Here is an 18,562-nt window from a genome sequence, read left to right on the forward strand (position 1 = left end):
GCTCGAAGGGCAGTATCCTCCCTGCGGCCACCATATTAGGAGCGCTGTCTGTTCCAACAGAGCAGATTTTGGTGCTGTTTACACATACCCGGGTATTTTGATAAACGCATATTTTCTAACCTTCGTTTGCAAAAAAAACTAGGTGCACACAGCCCCGTTTTTAAAAAAAACCACGTCTACATTGATCCGCATAAATACGCTATCAAGAGCTGTTAAATTACGCCAAGCCTGACGGTGGCAGTGTTAGAACAATGAGAATTTTCAAAATCACACAAGCGAGTATAGCTCTCAACAACAGAAATGCTGCTAGTACCTCCATGCTTGCCAGATAAACAATGGACGGAGAGAATGGCGTTTTCACGCTAGCATCCTGCCAACATGGCGGATAGGGGCGGGGCTCTGTACTATGACGACAACTCCTCATTCCATTCCCAAAACTCCATTTTTGTCTCTTTCAACCAGTTTACACACAAACGCTAAACGGAGTTTTTAAAAAATCTCCACTTTTGCCGGAGTTTTTTTTTAGCTTCGTTTTCGGAGGAAAAAACTCCGTTTGTGTATAAACGAAAGGCACAAACGAAGGGAAAGGTCTTCGTTTATCAAAATACCCGGGTATGTGTAAACAGCACCTTTGTCAACTATCCCCCACAGATTAGCGACCTCCATAAACTTGCAGGCTTCTGCAAAGTGGCATTCTTCTGTTTTCATCACACCTAACGGCAGACAAAGTACATCGGCCTACACCCGAGCTAAAATATCAAGGTAAAAGTCATCACAGTTTGCTTACCTATTTTGACCCAGTTCCCAACCCAACTTTGAGAATAGATTAACGGCGATATTTTTTATATCGCCCGATAAGACTCTCAAATTATCGCAGCACGTTAACGCCGATAACGGCCCACCACTAATAATTATCAATAAAAAAATAAATCACTCCCTGCAATGAGAATACTTGAATATATGCTATTTTTATATTAAGAAGTAATAGAAAATTAACTGACTGAGAACTAAAAAGCAAGTGTAGGGAGCTGCTTGTAGCATTTTTAAACAGTAAAATAAACATAAACATCCCTGTACAACTTTACAATGAACCATCTGAGTCGCGTTGCGTACGGCTTCATGAAGTTGTTCACCTAACACCATGGTTGTTAGCGCAAGCCTGCTAGCTACTTGGTGGTGGTGTGACAGCCTGTCTGGCTACCCGTAACAAGATGTTACTCCAGATGTTTGAAACGCATCGACTGGCCAAAACTTAATTCTATTAAAGTTAAGTAAGAGGGACATTACGACCAATCACCATTGGTTCTAACGTGCTGGGTAACCAGTTGTTACGGAACAAGATAGGCTCTAACACCAGCAGGCTACCAAGTAGCTAGCAGGCTTGCGCTAACAAATGGTTAGTCTCAGGAACAAACACAAACACGTTTTATTTGGTCTTCATTGACCATGGCTTTCAGTCCACCTTTCGTGTAGAACTACAGACACGTTCACTTTTCCATGTGGGGATTTAAAAATTACTGTACACTATGCTGAGACTGCTTTATGGACAACCGTTTCAGTGAGGAGTATTCACTGTCATTCTGGTTATCCTTACGTGAGCTAAAGGTTTGCGTCGTTCCTCAGATCAAATGGACCATTTTCACAAGTTGTATACACTAATAAAGACGTTGTGGTGCCGTGCTTTTGCAACGTTGGTGTGTTTGTGACTTATTGCAGGGGATAAGGCTTCGTATATGCTTACCTTGAAGGGAGTTTGTTCTCTCTGCTTCAAGTAGTACTGCCACCACCGTGGCCCCACTCGCACCGCAGCCGCCTTGAAACCGCTCACAGCGTTCAGTAGCAGCTACCCCGCCCCCAACTTGCGCCATGGCTGCCTGAAACTGTGCGCAGCCTTGCGTGTTGATTGGTTTTATTCAGTGTGCCAAATAAATCAGATGCAAATCAGGTGGAAATTTATGGAAAGTATGGCAGATGCCGATATCCCCAAAATGCTAAATATCGGCCCGATATATCGGTGGGGCCGATAATCGGTCGGGCCTTAGTCATATCACCACACTTTTGTTTTTGGTGATGTGAGTAAGGGGAACAACTGAGATGTATCTGAAGAAAAGACCCAGTTCTTAAAGAGATCTGCATTTTATTTCTTCCACTCTGTCGACAAACCGTGGCAAATTTCAAAGTGGATGCTTCCTAAAAGATACTGGCCCTGTAGTTCAGGCATTTGTCTTCGTCCCTGCTGCCTCATGCCTGCTTTTTGTTTTTCATATTTCATTAGCGGAGCCAGCAGCATGTACCATCAACTTCAATTATCTTCCCTGTCAGTGGACCAACGTTGCCTGTCTGCTGGCTTTAGTGATTACAGGCTTCAGGGGACAGGTAATCAGGTCATGGTTACGCTGTCACCCTGTCACTCTGCTGAGACCACAAGGAGCATATGGATAAGAGAACTCTCCCATCTCTTACCAAGCTAACATATCCTGGATGCTGTCTACTCAGCTATGGATGCACTAAATCTTTATTGTGCCACACAGTGTGACATGTTGATATTTTACTGTTGGAAGAAAGTTAAATTAAAACGAGTGCCATGTGTTGAACAATGGGTTTCTATAGAGAGCCTGTAAATTTCTAACTATGAACGTTAAAAAAATGCAAACTTAGTTTTTCTGCGAGGGTGTGATGATGAACTAAAAGCAGTCATTGTGAGCATACACCGATATTACCGTTTAGCTGATGTGCCAGCCTCATAGAAACACTAGTATGGCTGTAAAATCTTTGATGTGTTTTATTTTCTCAGCCTAAACGTGACCTTTTTGGTTCAGTCTTACCACACTCATCTGAGTATCTTTTAGCTACAGTGTAGATATTGTTGTCTGGGGAAAAAATAAAATAAAAATAAAAACTGCAAAGCACTTAATTGCAGCTGGTGACCATAGTGGAATATTTTGCAGCTTTTAGCAGCGAAACAGACAACAATCTTTCCCTCATGAGTCGGTAGAGACTAAAAATAGAGCTAAAAGAATAGGAAATAATGAACTTGCAGGCTGGCAGACTAATGACTCTACAATTTATTCTATAACCGCTCAGTTCAGGACATCAAATGAAAAAAAAATAAAATAAAATGCTGATTCGTTTGCCCTTGTGTTATTTCTGTTTAGTTTGAGAGTCTTTAGTAGAGCCCTGTGTGGGACTGCTTTGTTCATCCCGTGAACCGTTGAATATTCTGACCATTTTTCTTTGGGTCCTGTGGGACCTGTAGGATCCGAATTCCAATGCAACCCCGCTAGTGTGAATCCTCTCACAAATGCACCGCTATTTATACCACGTAACAGCATCAGTAATTAAGAAAGGCATCAAACTATCAGTTTTTACGTAGTCAAGCCTATTGACTCTAGCATAATGCTAGCATGAAGCCTTTCTCATGGCATCAAGATGGCAAAGATTTCAAAGTGTCTAACACATAACTGAGTGAGTGGAAACACCCCTTTAATAGGTTTTTCTGCCTTTAGTCTTTCTGACAGGCTCACCTAGCTTCATGTTTGGACTGTGAAGTCCTGCTCAGATCTTCCTCCGAACTGCATTTGCTGGGATTAAAGTTGCTGTAAGCACCCCAAGCTGTTGTCACTGTGGGACCTCCAGTTTACTGTTTGACCGCCCTCTCCCTCAAGATTTTTGTCAGGTCCAGCTGGACCTGCGGGACCCCGATCCCAATGCAGCCCTTCTAGTCTGTACTGCACTTTGCTGTCATTTATGGTTGTGATAGTTCCTCTTGTCTCCTCAGCTTTTGTTGTCATTCGGTTTGAGAAGCGAGAAGAAAAAGATAGTGACTTACTGCAACAGAAGCTTCCATCAAGTGTCGGTTGAGTCAGAAATAAAGATGGATAGATGTCAACCTCAAATGTCTGAGTCATACCAAATTATCACTGCCTTTTAGATCCCTCCAGCCAGAACCTGGCAGCCGAAGCAGCAAGATGAAATCAAACAAATTGGAAAACAAAAGTGAAGTTTGAATGTGCAGGAGCATGTGAAACTGTGTGTAAAAGCTGCGCCGCTTTAGATATCATATGGGATTAGTTTTAAAGCATGCATCAGTAGATGATTTGATTGCGACAGCCAATATGGATCAGACCAGCCTGCAAAAGATTTGACTTATTGTTTAAATATTTTTTTTTTCCAAGAGAACAGTGAGAGGTTTGCAGATGTCACCCAGAGGCTCAGAGGGTCTGTTTCACAGAGCCACGCGAGAGGTTGTGTGTGTGGCACACTTGGCAGGTGATTGAATTTACCATCAATCACCTTTAAGCACCTATCACGTACTCCAAACAGTCATTCTGATCAAGGAAACTGCCAGTGGAACTAGTGAGTCGTTTCCACTGAGAAAAAGGTTTTAGTGTCTATTGTTCAATGAGGAGATACTGTAGTTGTTTCGAAAGCAGCCAGCATACTAAAAGCACACATTGGGATTTTCTACTGTTTTCACATGTAAGATACACATGTAGGGGTCACTATTGGTCTACATCAAAATGGATTGGCTCCAAGCGCACAGTTTTGCCTCGTAAGGTGGAGAGCATGTTGGCTTACAGTGGTGAAACATTTTGAAACTACATTTTCAGGTTCATTGTCATGGTTGTTAACCTGAACATCCCGCCGAAGAGTTTTCCCACAATGAAAACAGGCAGTGACCTATTATGTGTTTTCAAAATGAAAATTGTTCCATTTACGTGAAATACGTTACGTTATTTGAGCTGAATATCTGTGATGTTTATAGTTTTGGTTTGAGTTGAATTTATTATCATTACACCCAAAAAGGCAGAGGGCCAGTACCAGCCAACCAGTGCACAGAAAGTGTGCCACCAGTCAAGTGACAAAATAAGACATGACTAATATGTCCGTCCAGTTGAGGCAGACCTATTTATAGGTTTGCTGATCATATCATATTTCATGTTATACTTTGTTGTTGCAGCCCACTTTGTTTCCCTCCAATTGGTTTCCTCTTCTCTTTAATCAGAAATTGCTTGCTGTTTGCGCTTACCGAACTAAATAGTTTGGCGTGTGACGTTGCAATAGCCGAGCAACATATAAAAAAAGTTGCCTTCTTATGTAAAGATTGGATTCAGCCTTAGAAAACCCCCTAAAAAAAGATCTACAAATCCATGCTGCTCACACTCACCCCAGTGGTCTGGTGTGGTGTGACTCACTACACGACATTATCACCTTTAAACTGGTTATGATTCAAACAGGAATCTCAGGCCTTTCAGTGAAAAGGAGATTTGGGGTTTCAGATTTGACCTGCCCTTTTTGTCGGCTTAGAATGAAAGAACAGCCACCAGATTTATGATGGTACCTTTTGTGGGCAAAGGTGTTTTGAATAATATTGCTGGTGACTGTAAATGACATAGATCTTGATAAACTGGACACAGGTTGGGTGAGTGCTGAAACTGTTAAAGAGGGTAAAAAAATCTACAAGATGTGAGGGAATGTCATGTTACACTCTCTTTTTGTTTTGGGGGGGGCACATTGAGATTGTGGTTGTAAACACTTTCACCAGTAACATGACAGTCTGTCATCACTCATTGGCTGAATCAGTTAGGATCCTGTGTGTGGCTGCGTGGAGTCCATGCGCTCCCCCAGTGGTGTTTCCCGAATTCCCTCCTACTTTCTCTAATGATAGAATATTTGGGGCTGTGTGGTTAACAGAAATAGCAACACTTCTGAAGGACAGGCTTTTCTTTCTGCACTGCACTCTGAAGAAATAGAGGCTGCTCTGTATATGTGTGTGTGTGTGTGTGTGTGCATGTTTTTATTGAGGGACTATTTTGAGTTCTCCGTGGGTAACTGGGAGTTTTTATTTCTGGTCAATTACATGGCCCGCTCTAGCGGATTCAAGCTAATGCAGAGTACTCCAGGGTGGACCCGAGCATTTCCAGTTTGATTAGCTGTGGTGATGAGTGGCTTAACCTAAACCATGTTGCATCGCACACGGAAGAACAGACGAAAGGTTGAGCTCACTCCACTGGCTCTACAAGCTCGTTGTGAACTTGTAACCTCTCTTGATTGATGCTAACACCCAGACTGGTGGGATTTTGCAAGAGCACAGACTCCCTTTAGTTCTCTCTACTGCACCTAGATCCTCTTGTTTGGATGTATGTATGAAAGTTATGGTTCATTTTTAGAAGGAAGACAGTAAGATTTTTTTCTCAAATTTCTCCCTTTCCCAGCCAAAACATGTTTTTAAGTCAAAGCTGAAATGTTGATTAAATTAGCTGTCCCAGCCACTTTTACTATTATCCATAACATGTAAGAATTTTTTCCACTTTCCCTCTCTTTCAGAATCTAATTGCTAAGAGGAACAGTCGTTATCCATCATCTCCTACATCTGCCCTCCAAGTTTCTTCTTCCAGCAGTCTCCCTTCAAGGTAACATTGTCAATGTTAGGATATCACATGAAACCACTTGCCTACCTTTCAACCTTTCTCATTATAAATGCGACCTCTTACACTTTGTTGTCTTGTCGCTCTGCATTAGTCAAAGTACAGTTGTTCAAAACTGAAAGTACTTATCGTTCCATGGAACATGTATATTCTATATGTCATGTCAATACATTAGGATAAAATATAGGATGTTAATTCAGTACCAATGTTTGCATTTCATAATATGCAAAGTAAAAGCCTAAGAAAAAGCCAGATAAGTAAATGACATAGTTGTCACAGGCCACTGTCTTAGTATTTATCTACATGAAGCCATATTTGTATGACTCAATGAAAATATATGAGCGTCACTTTGATCGCTGCAGCTGCAAGAACTTGGGACGGCATTCTGTCTTTAGCTTTTGTAAAGCACGATCCAGTATGTCATGTGCTAAAGGAGAGAATGAAGGAGCGTTTGAGGAGCGTTTGAGGATTGTTTGACGTTTAGAAAAGTTGATCGGCTCTTATCATGGCCGCCACTTTAATGCCTCCGGGTCGTTTAACTCAATTTGGAACCTTCCTGAGGAAACAAAAGACTTTTTGACTGAACCTTCAGTCCTAATTTAAAAATTCTAACCTGATTAGTCCGTCTTTCATCAATAATCATATATAATAACTTTTGGCGCTCTGTAAACCAGCTAATTAACATGTGCTCCCAGTAGGTTTTTTTTGTCTGAGCCCTCTTAGACGTTATATACCTTAATTGTGTTTTCTGACCTCATGCCCATACATGCAGGTCTAGACCTCATTAGTTCTCTAAAATAGTTTCAAACTGTTTTATGTAACAGGATGATGGTTAATGTTCACTTAAGCTCTAAAAGAATGTGGCTACATTTGAGGAAACTACATTGTTTGGGGAAGAATAGGTACTTAAAGTTAGCTGTGGGAATGGCTCAGATGGTTACGGTTTGGCAATAGCATGATGAGGCACACAACACACATTTGGCTCTCAGCTTAAAACAGAAAAAAGGGAAGTGGACTTTATTACTTAAAATTCCATCACTTAGCTTCTTAGATTGCTGTTGTAAGGCTCCTGATGCTCTTTTTTGTGCAGAGAACAGTGAAGTCAATTCTTCTCCCTGTTGCTTGTTATGGCTGCAACTGATGTTCATTAAAATTTTACTCGTTTTGATGGTGATCTCAGTTTGTTTGAATAAGCTGCATAGGGTTTGGGCTCCTGTCAGTCAAGTGGTTTCCAGATTATTTGCTAAAATGTTGAACTTTTGCAATCCTGGTTCTCCTCATTCAAAAGCTGCTGACAATATTGGGGGACAAAGCAACATATAAAATGTGTTTTACGTGTAAGTTTATATGACAGAAATATTGAAAATATGTTACTGTGTTGAGCAATGCCTTGTGTAGCGGATATATTTTCCTCTCTTTCCTTGTACTCTACGCTGCTCCACTCCACTTTCCTCTTCCTGTGGTTTCTGGAAAGCGTCTAATCTCTTGGACTTGAAGATTCTTCCTGTGGGTCACCCCATAAATCAGAGTTGAGCCAGCCCTTCCAAACCAGCCAAACCACTGACTGCGTCTAACCGCTGGGCCACACACCAGCCCGTTTGATGCTATATATGCTGCAGAGGAGAATAAAAAAATACACTCAATAAATACAGAAATCAAATAAAACAATTTCCAAATATTAATCTTTCCTGCAGTCACATAAACCCGCCTTTGTTGCTCAAAGTAAATAGGTTTCCCTCTGCTCTGCCAATTTACACAGCAATGTTGGGTCAATGGCTGTGTGGCTTGGCTTAATTAAACTCAGTGTTGATTTGCAGGGACTGGCTCCAGGCCAGAGAGCCCTTTGGGCCTGCTCAGGGTCCTGACTCTGGTCCTAATGATGCCAACACTTCATTAATGCAGGCTGTGCATGAAGACAGTCTTACTCCATGCTGAGTTGAGGACTAGTTTACAGCAGAAACTTCCAAAGTCTCCATTTAAGAGTCTGTTTCCCTTTGAGTGCGCCTGACTTTTAGGGTTTTTCCACTACCCCAGGTTGTCCTGCTTTATGCTGGTGTGATAGCTTTGAGGAGCACTTTACACGGAAACGAAAACGGGTTAAAAACGCAAAACCTTTTTGCGGATGCACTATATCGTTTAGATGGTAACGGCGTTTTGGGGGCATGAAAACGCAAAAAAGTTAAACCGCCCTCCAGAGTGGAATTTTTGAAAACGCTCCACTGTCGCGCCACCGTGTAAAGGATGAAAAACGCAAAACTGCGTTTCTCGTCACATAGAAATGACGTGACAAGCATAATAAGGCCCAATCCCAATTCACCCCTTGGCCCTACCCCTTACCCCTTCCCCTCCGTTTTGCGCGTTCACGTGAAGGGGTAGTGTTGTCCCAATGCTCTTCCAAAGCCCTACCCCTCCGTTGTAGCCCTTGAAACGGAGGGCTTTGGCCAGGCAGACTCCGTTTGAAGGGGTATGATATATTTCCCAGAGTACAACGCGACTACCGGGAGATCGCGAGTCTTTTTAAAAATGGCAGAGGCAAGAGCACCACACAAATGTAAGTTCTTCTATTTTTTTTTTTGCCATAATTTAACTGTTTTAATCGTTTTAGGTTGTGATAACTGGTGTATTGTGTGAGTTTAACATGGTGGCAATGTGTAGTTGTTTTCTGCTATAAACGCACATGGGAAAAGTCGCTATTTACATGGAGTAATCGGTCAATGCATGTGAAGGTGCTGCGAAAGAGTTGTCGTTTTTTAAATTGTAACACGAGTATTTACAAGCAATGTAGTTGGTTAACCATAGATAAGTTCCTTTTGAGTGACATGAGCGTCATTTCGCTACCTATTATCACAAGTATTCATATACGTGACTGATTCACAGGGAATCAAGCACAAACAAAGAGCCTGATCAGGTTTAGCGCCGAAAACGAAGATCGGTTTCTAAAGTCATCCCCATCCCCAAAAAGAAATAGGAAGTCCAATCTCATAATGGATTACCTGATACAGGAGAGCCTGAAGGAGCAGAAGCGCCACGAGCAGAAAACGGAGCGCTTTTTAGCTCTGTTTGAGCGCATGATAGACAAACTTTACGGTGAGTTGATGCGCCATGCACCTATTGTACACACAGCCACCACTACCGCATTCTGAAACACCTTTTTTTAATTTTTTACAATGGATGAAAGTGCATGCTATAATGTCATGTCGTGTCTTGTTCCCCCAGAACATCACTGAGCCCATGCAGCACCTCCGATGTGCCATGCACCTTCGCTGTTCCTGCTCCGGTCATCTCGTTCTCGATGATTGCACTGTTGCCCGTTTATGTTCATATTGTTTATATTCATACTGTTTATTGTCCATATTTGCACCACACACTTTACAGCAGACACTTTAAGCTGTTATTTCTGAAAATAAGCTGCCTTACCAGTCTGTAATGTGAGCCTAATAAAATAAATTAAGGACAAAACGTTTGTGAGCATGATTATCACATCAACATCATATTAACGACTGGAACGGATATTGGTATGAAGAGATTTATTATACAAGGGATAACAAAAAAATTGGGGTACATGTTGTGGTCCAATCGGCAATAATTTGTAGGACGACCCGTCTGCTGGAAAGAAAAACATGGAAAGATCAGACTTTCATCCTCCCATACCAACACATTGATAGCACACACAAGGCAGTGCATTTATTTATGTCATCAAATCTGAACCAGTTACAAAGAAAACCGCTTCAAAAACGCATGAGCTGCATGTTTATCCCAAACGGAACGAGGCGAGTAACAAAAGGCTAAACGTTAGCTTATGCTTTCAGCTAGGTTAGCCAGGTTATGATACTACTCCAGTCAATAAATCAGCAAATCTCACGAGACAAGCAAATTGTTTCTATATTACACGATATCACAAATGTACGGTTAGAAGCACTTTCATATAGCCTACACACACAAATACATTATCATATGCACACGCCGGCTCTGGAAGCTACCAGCTGCTCACTCACACGCGTTATTTGCATTACGCAAATAATTGTACATACCGTAACAAGATCCAGCAATGCTCCCACATGTCGAAGACGCCTTCACCTGATGGCACTTCTGGCTAAAGCTGTCGCTTTTGGTTACGTAACAACTGACGGCGCGGACTTATTACGTTCGTGAGTGTGAAGTGCTGTCCCAATTCGAAGGGGTATGTTTTAAAGCCCTCCGCCTACCCCTACGTTCGAAGGGGCGAGGGATAGGGGTGAGGGGTAGGCGAAGGGGTAGGAAAATAGAATTGGGATTGGGCCTAAAGCGCCAGAAAACCGTGGGAAACACATCAGTAGGCTATCAACATGTCCGTCCCTGCGGACTTTCAACTCGCCTTAGGCGCGGTAATTGATGTTCAAGAGTCATTTCATCAGATAACAGCAATGATGAGGTTTACTTCGCGCGCTTGGAGTGAACAGGTAGAAGAGAAGTAGAAAGACTTGGTCTTGGTAGTGTTGCCACCTAGCCATCTGGCGTGTTTACTGCATCGATAAATATGAAACGTCACACACTTTTGCGTTTCCGTATGCACGCAGATTTTCACCCTAAAACGCTCGTCTAAATGCAGATTTAAAAGTGAAAACGAAACGCCACTTTTGTGTTTTGGTTTCAGATCGTTTTGGTTTCAGATCGTTTCCGTGTAAAGGTAGCCTGAGCTACCTTTACGTTTCCTTTACACGGAAACGTTTCAGATCGTTTCCGTGAAAAGGTAGCCTGAGCCACCGTGCTGTGGTCTTGCTCCGTAACAAGGCTTACCATTGATGTCCGTGCCTGTGTCCTCCCCCGTCTTCAGGAAAAATAAACTGGTGCTGGAGGCAATGGAGAAATCTGTTCAGAAGATTCAGAGTTGTGTGTACTGATTATGGCTGTGCACATTAAGTCTCAATGCAACTAACTGGAAATTCTCTATTTGAGTAACTAATGAATTAAAAAAAAATTTATTTTTATTTTTTATTTATTATTTTTAGAACCAGCCACAGAATTCCTAAGACAAGGCCTGAGAATCCTTTAAAAATCAAAAGCTAAAATGCAGTTAGTTTGGACTTCAAGTTGATTACGAACAGTTTGGCATTCAGTAGCTGTTGTTTAGCAATAACCTCCAGACTTAGTGGTTTTAATATATGATAGATAAAGCGTTTTGACAGGCTTACATGATGGCAAGTGGACTATACTAACGCTGTGCTTGTCTTGGCGAGCTGACCGCTCAAAGTTCTTTTTACATTACAAGCCACATTATGGCTCCCCTGAACTCCACTTGTCCTGTAAATAAACCAACTTTAAAAAGAGTCCACTGTTTACCCTCTAATCTAAAAGTAATGTTGAAACATGTCAGTATGCATGTGGATGTTGTGGTGGGGGAGAGGAATCGTGCTTAGCGGACCCTCAGGATGGAGGCTTCAGATCTACTTACCATTTCTTCACAACATTAAAAGGAAGTTATTACTTTGCTGAAAGCGCAGAATTTCAATGAGAGCGAGAACAAACAAAAAAGTTAAAGAATTCATTACGATTTCATTTAGTAGATCAAAGGACTTGGCTGCGGCTCCAGATACCTCCCAGTCATGTGGCCTCTCCACTGAGAAGTGAAAATCTCATATATCTGTAATGTTTGTGTGACTACATGACGAGAGTGCTTTATGTTGATTGTTTAAACATTTTATTGTACAGTAGCACTCATTGGATGCATTCATGGGAAATAGTAGAACTGGGAAGTTGGTCGCTTCAGGAGTTGTTGTTTTCCCAGTCTACATTCTTATTTCATAAGTTTCCTTCACTAACAGGACGGAATAAACCCAGATAATTAAAGCACTCCTTTAGGCCTTTTATGTCATGGTCATCAGTTAAAGTTATTTCCGCATAATTTCAGGGAAATCATGCTTATGATTTTTGCATGTAGAACACTTATATACCCATGAGCCTCTGCAGCATTTGACATGTGAAGATGGCAGTCAGAGGTACAGCTCAGGAATATTGAAAAGACAATACTGAATGGACCTGAGAGCCAGAATCTTAATGACAGAAGTGTATTTTTCCTGTTTTGTATGGTTGTGGGCTACTTCACATCATAATAAGTAGGAACAAATAAGGGCAGCATTTTGGTTAATGCTACTGTGATTCCTGTGGAACTTCTGCCTCTTTTGCTTGTTCAAAATATAATACTGCACATTTATTATTTACTTTATAGCGCCCGAACACAACCCCCCCCCCCCACACACACACACACACAAAAAAAAAACCCCACCCCCCACATATCCACTCACATACACACTCACTCGCTCACTCACTCAGACATGTACATACAGTGGCAAACATAGGCTCTTTAAAATGCGATTTTGCTGGGCACTGGGGAACCAGGTGAGGAAAGCATTAATTTGGGGAGCCATCCACACCAGGAACTCTCGCCAGCCACAGCCCCACGAGGGGCCGCCACAGGGGCCACCCCGACCAGGATGGACGGAGGAGCCCACGCCGCGGCCGTAATGCCGCGTGCAGCGCTCCTCCAGTCCATCCCGGACAGGCCCCAAGAGCAACGCCCTCCCAGGCAGCCCCAGCTCAACTCCCGGCGTGGAGGGCTCCCCTCGAGGAAAACACTGGAGCTGGAGGATAAAAACAAGGCAGAATCAAATTGGTATTCAAAGTAGTAGTAAAAAAAAACAAGATAAGAATAGATAGAAGCAAAAAAATAAAAATAAATGAATAATTAAAAAAATTAAATAAATAGAAATGATAAAAATAATGATAATAATAATAACAGAATACAATAAATACATTTTATTGCACATGCAACGGGATTACAGTTAGGACTCTTAATCAAGATAATCTTAACCAATTAAGACCTAAGGTGCCTTTTTAAAAGCACTCTAAAGATATTGGAAACGGGTTTTCTGAAAAAGTTGATAACACGGTCCTGGTCTGCATCAACTTCTGCTTCTTAGTTTCTGAAGAAACTAAAAGCCTGAAATACTGCATTTTCCCTTCTGTCCCTTAATGCTTAAAGAAAAAAAATCATTAGTTCCTTGTCTCAATAAATGATGAAACATTCAGATTTGAATGACTGAAGCTCAGAGATGTCTGACACACACACACACACACACAGACACACACACACACAGTCGAAATGGTTTGAACTTAGTCCAGAATCCCCTCACCTCACCTCAGTGACAGCTTTGCAAGAAACATGACAATAGCAGACAGAAGACAAAAGAAAAAAAAAACCAAAGCAAATACCGTGTCGGGATTAAGAGTTGAGTGGGAGACCAATTAGTGTTTTTTATGAAAGGAGCAGAGCCAATTGAAGTGCAGCTGTATTTTACAGGGCAGCTTGTGTTTCAATCTGTGTTACAGAAATGACATCAGTGTCTCTGTGTTGAGACAGGAAAATCTTAGTCCACTGCTGCTGCCATAAAAGCAACACAATAATGAAATGACATCACAGTGGGCGAGTAATTAAATGAGCAGACTGCTGTCTTAGAGTTTTTACAGGGTTGGAAGATTGTGAGTTACATTGCGGCGTACAGGATGAGAGGGTGTCAGTTGATGGAGCCCTGAAGCGACTGGCTTGTTAAGGGTGAAAGTCTCAAATTTATTACCATCCTTTTGTTTCTGTCATTTTCCCTTGTCATCCAAGTTTGACACACTTATACAGCCTTTTTTTTGTAATGTCATCCCTTCCTTATAGTAAATATAACATGTTATACACAGCATGTGTCTGGTAGTATGGCAGATGATTTAAGGCCTAAGCTGCCTAATCTTCCTTGCCGTCAGCCTGCCATTTAAAGGCCGGGCTGCTGGTGGACAGAGAAGAGTTTAATTATTGCATTTCAGGAAAAAACTCATTGACTAAAGGCTGAGTTATACTTCTTTTAACTGCCCTTGCGCTCGCATCTTGCGCGTATGTTAATGGCTCGAGACGTTTATACTTCATTTTGCTTTGTCGGCGGTTGCGTGTGCTGCGTGGCGATTCACCGCCAGGACAGTAGGTGGAGTAGCGGGTTTTTTCAATGACAAGCCTACTACGATGAAAGGAAATTCACCGCCAGGAGCTCTTTGGCAAGTCTCTCTTCCATAGATTCATGCTTCTTCTTCTTCTTCTTGTAAATAGCCGGTATTTTGTCAGATTTTCAACACCTTGGGGGTCTAAACGACTACTTTCTCGCCTGAAAATGTTTCAAATGTTGCTAAAGTTATATATTTACAGAGTTTAGCCTATAGCTTAAGGGAAATCAGCTTTTCAGGCCGGCTGATTTCGGCTCGGGCAGGAGTGAAGTGCACTGTGTTTTCGACCACAGCCAGTGGCTTGCGCTTGCGTCTTGCGTGAAGTTTAGAAAATTGAGGTGACACACGCAAGCACGCAAGGGGGGGCTTGCAACCGCGCAAGGGCTTGCGTTGCAGCTTGCGTCTTGCGTTGCGTCTTGCGTTACCGACTATAAACCAGGCTTTACTGACTTACAAAGCAGCAAAGGATAGTGTCAGTACCAGAGGCTAGCTTGTCAGACCGTGGGTGATGTATTAATCATAGTCTATGCTCCTGCAGCAACCAGTAGCAGACAACACCATCACTTGTTTTTTTTTTTCTCCTCACTGGAAAGGATGAAATGGAACATTTTATCATTTTACTGGATGTGATGGTTTGTCATCAGGCAGATTTACAAGGAGCCTCTTTTGCTGCAGCAGATTGAGCACACGAGCACCGTCATGTTCTTTTTCATCAGAAATTGTGCATTGTGGCAGGTCATCATTTGCATTTGAAAATGCTAATATGATTGTTGCCTCTCTTAAGAAGCTCTGACCGCGTTATATTTAACATAAATGGTCATTAGTTTTCTTCACATCAAAGAACTGAGATTTGCAACCGGGCATGTGGGAAGGATCATATGATAAACAGGGAAGTGTTAAACACTTCATCCAGTAAACAGGCTGGATCTCCCTCCAGCTCCCTCAGGGAGCAGGTCCACCGCACAGTCTGTCTGTTTACCATGTATGAGCTCCCCCAAGAACTTTCATAAAAACTCCATTTATGAGAACTTCAAAGAGTGTCCAGGCTTGCTGAGGGGGGGTTCTTCTATCATTATGCCCCGAGCAAATGAGCCTCCTTTTATTTGCCGATGGATACCATGCAAATAAGCTGCTCGAAAGAGGAGGGACGCCGCCAAGCGAAAAGGAAAGTAGATGAGAGAAGATGAGCAGAGCTGCAGGGAAGGTTAAGCTGCAAATAAGGGGTGTAATCTCTTTCATCCGTTTTTTAACAGTTCAGCAAACAGCGATGAAGAAGAAACTCTGTGACCCTGCAGCAAATTGTGATGAACCTCCGCTGCTGTTTCTGCTCTGACAGCCTGGATCAACTCCATAATATACTCGAACAAAATTGACGTTTCCTCCTACTCATACTGGAGTAGTGTCTTTATTCTGTCGGTATCAGAAGATTAGGGGTGGGGGGGAGGTTAACTAGTGGTGCGTGCTTGGTGGCAAAAGCTTGAAGCCTCATTGATTCACTGTTGGACTGACTGCTGCAGAGGTCATGATGGGGTTATCCCAATTAGACATGGACACAGGGTCCTTAATGAAGAGAGGGGATGAAAGGGTGGCCAATTACTCCGTTCAGCTTTGTACTGAAAACAACCCGGTGCTGGAAGACCCAGCTTGATTAACCTTCCACAGCTCTAACTGTGTTTGTTCTTTTCTTGAAAAATGTCGAAAGGGTGCCTATTAATTAATGCTCATGATGTTTGAACCATTTTTCAGAATTTGCTATTTTACAATGTAAGCGTTACTCTGTTTATTGGGGTTTATTGGAGTCAACACATGCATGTTACTTTGCTGGGGCATTCAGACCAAAGTCTTTTAATGGCTCTCTAAAGGATATGGGGACTTGGGAGCTCTGCAAAGGATTCCATGTCTTTAAGGGCTTCTTCTTTTGTTGTATACACACCTAAGATATGAACACTTTAGTGACATAAGAGATAGAGGAGTCAAAATGACATTGCAATCCACTTGTTTAATATAGGCACAATAAAGACTTAGGGTTCACTGTGGGTGTTTTCCTTGAATAGAACTCAGCTTTTAAGGTCTTTTTTTGGGTCCCATCTTAAGGGATGTGCTCTCCCAGCATGAGGGGACTATGATCTAACGGTCACTGGTCCAGACAACGTAAAGGTACAGTCTTTGGTTGAGCACATGTCAAGTCACCACTGGAACATGCTGCTTAAAAAAACCAAACTAATTAAAACAAAAAGAGAGAAGAAAATCATAAATGGCAAAGCATTACCCATATAAACAAGTTGTCTTACGATTAATCTCAGAAACTTGGTCAAGACACTAAAGAAGGGACTAACAGTTTAGTCTTGTCTCTGACTCATCTGCCGCCCTTTTTGTTTTAGATTTGATTAGATTTTAGATCAGATAAATCAGACAAAATGCATGTAGTCCTCCAGGAAGATGCCCCGGCCCCTTTACCCCCCTTATTTCATCTGAAAGCAGCTTAAACACTCTATGCAGCATCATCTCAGGCTGACATATGAAGCTGGTGTGCGAGTTTTTAAAAAAATGCTGTCCATCAAATGTATACTTGAGGCTAACTCCAAAAGTGACTCAGTCCCTACATACCCTCATGCTTAAATGCCCACCTCAGAGTCAGAATTAAACATGTTCACGGCTCGGTACTTGGTACCTCTTGTTCTTGCTCAGCTCCTTTCCTTTCATGTCACAGATTGATTTGTTTAGTGGGACTTTGTTTTCTAGTTAGTATTCTCTGAGACATCCTCTGCAAAGGTTGCACATTACATTATTATTAATTAATTGAATTCCAATTGGCTTGAATTGGACTTACTATCTAAGTGCCTTGAGATGACATTTGTTGTATTTGGCACTATATAAATAAAAATGAATTGAATTGAATCTGCTTTGCTTTTTGTCTGTTGCAGTGCACATTCCTCCACAAAAAATTCATGGCTGTGTTTGTGGAAATGTCCTTTTTATTTTTTTAATCAAGGTCTCTTACACACTGGGTCCACACCCATTAAGCCTGTTATTGCCTTTTGTGTTTTCCCATTTGTAATGGAGCAAGTTGCATGTGAGTATTAAGCTACAGGCTGTGGACGGATAGCTTTGTTTTGAATGAAAGGTTTTTCACATCCATATATGCCTGCTGCAGATGTCTTGGAGGGTATCACTACAGTCTGATCAAGGGAAAAAATATATTAGCTTTGCTTTGAACAAGGGGAAACAAGTGGGTTTACCAGTAGTTCAAAAGCTCACAGTTAGTTTGATCTTGTTTTGTTAAATCTGTTCAGAAAAGCAGAGTTAAAACATCAAACTGTGGCTTTATTATTATTATTATTATTATTATTATTTTTATTTATTTTTTGGTCTGGTTCCGTTACAGGAAGTGTTAGTTGATATTTAAGAGGAAGTTGGCAGTGTGGAGAGGTTGACTTGGTGTTCTACCAACAACCCATTGTGCTGTCATCATACTCGGGTGCAGTTCCTTGCTTTTGTAATGTAGCTGACATGGTGAGATGCCCATTGGTGGAATTATTCTTTGAAATATTTTAATGACTGGATACTGTTAGTTATTTGAGGAAAAAAAAACGACAGTTTAATACTCTATTCCGCAAGTGCTACTCTGAACACTTTTTACCTGAACATTCACCTTCACGTCTTTACTTGTTGCCAACTTAGTTTAGCTAAACTAAGCTAAACCTTCAGCTTCAGCAGATATGTCGTTTTAAGAAAGGCAAACACAAAAACTAAGATAGGAGACAGCTGTTTTGAAGTCATTGAAATAAAAATTTGGATTTAGAATCTGGTGAATATACATTTTTATTTGCAATTTGGGCTCATTTGTTGAGCAAGACATTTTTTGCTTGATTCAATGAATCATTCAGTCATACATACGTGGCAGTCTTTCAGTCTCATTGTTATACATGTAGTCATACAAAAGATTTAAGCATACATAGTGTTGAAAAATGCCGGATTCTCTGTGTGATAAAGTAATGGAGTTATTCTGCCGTTGTAGCCGCAAAACGGATTTAAAATCCTACACAATCCAACCTTGGAAAAGTGTGTTTCACGCCCTCATAAAGCATGGTCATACTCCCAAACAATCCAAAGGAATT

General features: G+C 41.6%; 1 protein-coding gene across 1 annotated transcript in view; it reads left to right on the top strand.

Moving 5' to 3' along the window:
* The window catches only part of LOC142387520 (myocyte-specific enhancer factor 2A-like), a 56,313-nt gene that overhangs the window by 5,000 nt on the left and 32,751 nt on the right, over positions 1-18,562 (top strand). The window contains exon 2 of the mRNA XM_075472648.1: positions 6,328-6,413. The gene's annotated coding sequence lies outside the window, so the exon portion shown is untranslated. The remainder of the gene's footprint in view (positions 1-6,327; positions 6,414-18,562) is intronic.

Source organism: Odontesthes bonariensis, chromosome 1 (assembly GCF_027942865.1).
Source record: "Odontesthes bonariensis isolate fOdoBon6 chromosome 1, fOdoBon6.hap1, whole genome shotgun sequence".
Taxonomy (NCBI): Eukaryota; Metazoa; Chordata; class Actinopteri; order Atheriniformes; family Atherinopsidae; genus Odontesthes; species Odontesthes bonariensis.